Consider the following 4652-nt stretch of genomic DNA (forward strand, 5'->3'; position numbering starts at 1 on the left):
ACTTAAAAGAGCGCCATGACGGACTCTGTCAAACGCTTTGGAAAGATCTAAAAGCACTCCTGCCGTTTCGTAACCCTCATTTAATTTCACCATCAGACAGTGTACAAACTGTACAGCTGCAGATATGGTGCTCCGACCACTTCTAAAGCCGTGTTGGAAATCTCCTATTAAGATATTCATATTATAGTGCTCAATTAGGATTTCTAGCATTATTTTTTCAATTAATTTACCAAACACTGAGGTTAAGGCAACTGGTCTGTAGTTCTGTGGTTGTTTTCTTTCCTCTTTTTTTATATAAAGGTTTAACTATAGCAAGTTTCAGTTTCTTCGGAAACACACCTTCTTCAATTACACAATTAGATGGACTAATGGTCTGGCTAACTCACCCTTGCATTTTTTCAGTAGAAAAGGAGGGAATTCATCCCATCCAGCTGATCTTTTATTTTTTAGGTTGTCAATTAGCTCTGTTATGTCCTTGGTGGTTACTGTAGGTAGCTTACAATATATTTCAGTATTATAAGTTACAGGAGTATAATCTTACATCTTTTTTTTGTAGAACAGAACATAAAGGAGGGGGTGTTGCTACTTACGTAAGGAAATGTAACCTAATAAGTTTTCCTTATCATATTTAAACTGCCTCTCCAGTTTCATGCAAGTATCATTTTCAATAGCATCTATAAAGTAATCATTAAATATATTGCTAACTATATAAGGATCAGAAAAATTATCATTATGTATACTTAACTCTATATTATTAATTTTAGTTTTTGAATCAGTGTTCCTCATATCATTAACTACTGCCCAGCACGACTTTGAGACACAGTCAGAATTCCGGATCTGTTTACTAATATGTTCTACTTTCCTTCTCCTTACTTCCTTGCGATACTCATATTTATATTTTTTATAATCCTCTTTATATGAATCAAGACTGGTTTCTCTGTGTAGCTTATACACATACTCCATTCCTTCTTTGAGTCTTTTTGTTTTTTCATCCAGTTTTACACATTTGACTACGGGAGGTTTATTTTTATTTACATCGATCTTCTTTGCCGGGATAGTAATATCAATATGTCTAGTTAAAATTTTTACAAATACTTCCCATTTGCTGTCAACTTCCCTTTCTCTATAAACTGATTCCCAAGATTCTTGACCCAAAGTTTTCTTTAGCAAGGTGATGTTGTATTCAGAAAATAATCTTCTATTCTCATATTTTTTGTTTTGTTTAAGTGTATTAAGACAACCAATCACTAATAATTGTCCTAGATGATCAGTTATACGCCCATTTACAGTCTGTGCCGTTAACATTTTCATAATTGGTCATTACATGATCTACGGAACTGCTGCTTGACTCAGTTACTCTAGTGGGCACATGACCACATAGATCTTTAATATCATAGGATCGTATGTAGTCTTGTAAACCTTTGCATTCCTGGCTGTTGCTTAGTGTGTTTATATTAAAGTCTCCTAACATTATAATATTTACTGTATTGCCACCCTTGCTTAGCTTCCCCAATACACTATCCAATGCTTCTAGGAAAACCTCGAGATTACCAGAAGGGGCTCGATATATACCTACCACAATAAGTGGGACGGATACAATCATTAACTTAATTATCACTGCTTCAAAGTCTTTCTCGATACAATAATCCTTAACCCATGATACTTTTTCTACAGAACTTATTAGGTTACATTTCCTTACGTAAGTAGCAACACCCCCTCCTTTATGTTCTGTTCTACAAAAGAAACGATGTAAGATTATACTCCTGTAACTTATAATACTGAATATTATGGTTAGCTTTTTGATGCTCTGTAACCACAATTACATGTGGAGCTAGATCTGTAACTAAGGCCTCAAATACATCAATTTTGTTACCCAAGCCCTCAACATTATAATGTAAAAATGATACATTAGTACAATGATGAGAGGATACAATGCATAAACGACACTGCACAAGTTAGGAACAGATGCACAGCAAAGCTTCAGGGAGTGGAAGCACAACTTGTATGAGTGGCCCCACAGACAAACTACTTTCACTCTTTCTTCATTCTTTCCAAAATATCCAAAACAATGAACTGCAAGAGCACACTGTTTTTTTGTTGTATCCCGCACTTAGATACTTATTTGTATTTTAGCTGTGGGAAGAGGTATAATGATCTAAGGAGTGAATGAGCATGGTACCAAATGGGTTCTGCTTTATGATTTGGATAAAGGGGATGTAGATACTTTTTGCCTTTCTTCTGTATGAGATATGAACAGTGATTAGTCTTAAGTGTGTGGCAAAATTAACAGAAGTGTTTTACAAAATCTCATAAACATATGAATTTTTTAAATTTGTCTAAAAAAGAAATCCATAGACATCCTCCTTTGTATCTGTGGTGTATGTATGTTGGTGGTAAGGGGTGGGGTGGGACGGAGGGTGGGGGGTTGGGGGGGGGGATATTTCTACTGTGGAAACATGGGATAAAGAGAGCAGAATTAATCCCAGATAATTATTTCTTCTGCAGGCTATAGGGAAATACTGAAAGTTATAGGAAAGTCATGTGGGTTCTGTGGTAAATAAAAGTACATCACAGAAACAAAATAATAATTTCATCTAATGTTGAACACACCCACTACATACAACTATGATTATTTATCACTAGTATTTATGTTTTGATGCACAGTGGCCTTAAAATTCTTGAAAGAAACCATTTACCTGTATCAGGCTTTTTGTTTAATTTGAAACAAACACTTGTTTCAGTGTATATTAACTATTATTCCCTCTTGGGCATTGTTAATCAACACACCAGTATGAAACAATGGGAAAGTAACAAAATTTGGGAAAAAGGGGGAGGGGGAGGGGGAGAGGGCTGGACGATATTATGTAAACACTGCGAGAAATGCCTACGTGAACAAAAATGCACAGCCAAGACTGTAGGTTGACCACGAGCAGTCTCTGAGCTGTGTCCTCAATATGTTTCAAATGTCAATCAATGTCAGAACAGAGTCCTGTGGAGTTCCAAGTGTATTAAGTCATAGCCAAGTGGAGCAATGGAAGAAAGTCATTTGGTCAGATGAATCTTGTGTTACACTGTTTCCAATTTCTGGGCAAGTTTAAGTCCCAAGAGTGAAACATGGTGGGCGTTCAGTGACAGTTTCAGTAGCCATAATATGGTATGCCAAGGGCCCCATGGTTACTCTGCGAGGTCACATTACTGTCAAGGACTATGTGACTGGTTTGGCTGATCAGGTCCATCCAATAGTACAGTGTTTGTTCCCTAATGGTGTGCTGTGTTCTGAGATGACATGGCCCCTGTTCACACAGCTCTTATTCCCAGGACTGGTTTTGTGAGGACAAGGATGAATTGTAAAATCTCCCCTAGCAGCACAGTCACTAGATATTAATAAGGCTTTGTGATCTGCTTTGGAGAGGAGGGTGCACAATTGGTATCCATCTCTATCATTGTTACCTAAACTTGCCATTATTTTGTAGGAAGACTTATGTAGGATTCCCTTGAAAACCATACAGTACCTGTATTTATGAAGACAGTAAGTGTTCTCAAAAGAACAGAATACTGTTGTTGACCGTGCAGCTTTTCCCTGGAATAAATGACGACTAACTGAAACCCTCAGCTGCCGACAGGTGTTGTTGATATACCTCGATGTGGACAGCTGAAAATGTGTGCCCCGACCGGGACTCAAACCCGGGATCTCCTGCTTACATGGCAGACGCTCTATCCATCTGAGCCACCGATGACACAGATGAATAGTACGACTGCAGGGACTTATCCCTTGCACGCTTCCCGTGAGACTCACATTCCCAAATGTCCACAATTCTACATACGTAATGTACCTTATAGACATTTGCCCATTCACTCATTACTCGCGCATGCTTTGGCTCTTACGAGAATCACCAAAGCATGTGCGAGTAATGAGTGAATGGGCAAATGTCTATAAGGTACATTACATATGAAGAATTGTGGACAGTTGGGAAGGTGAGTCTCACGGGAAGCGTGCAAGGGATAAGTCCCTGCAGACGCGCTATTCATCTGTGTCTTCGGTGGCTCAGATGGATAGAACATCCGCCATGTAAGCAGGAGATCCCGGGTTCGAGCCCCGGTCGGGGCACACATTTTCAGCTGTCCACATCGAGGTATATCAACAACACCTGTCGGCAGCTGAGGGTTTCAGTTAGTCATCATTTAGTACCTATTTTAGGATGACTGGGAGCTGTTTTGAATACCAACAGCTTTCCTGCACCATATTATGGATGATAATGTGCTGTGTTTTTGGTGTCAGATTTTTGTACACCCCATGTATATGTCGAGTTACTTACATGAGTCAAAAAATGTTGTATGCTCCTATGTCAACATTTCATGACCCACAAAGCAATGTAGAATGGATCAACATGCAAAGTGGTCCAAAATAGTGCCCCAGGGGATAAAAATAGTTAACTGCCAATTATATAACGTGTTTTGTTTCAAATAAAAACCAGACACATGGGAAAAAATATTATTTAAAGAAATAATGATTTTGAGCAGTTGCATAATACATATTTTAACAGTGGAAATTACCTGTGATGGAGTGCAAATAGCAATATTTCTTAGTGACAAATTTTCTATACCAAATGATGGATTGGCATCCTCTGCTGAGTTCAGCACAGCACTTCTGA

Source organism: Schistocerca piceifrons, chromosome X, assembly GCF_021461385.2.
Source record: "Schistocerca piceifrons isolate TAMUIC-IGC-003096 chromosome X, iqSchPice1.1, whole genome shotgun sequence".
Lineage (NCBI taxonomy): Eukaryota > Metazoa > Arthropoda > Insecta > Orthoptera > Acrididae > Schistocerca > Schistocerca piceifrons.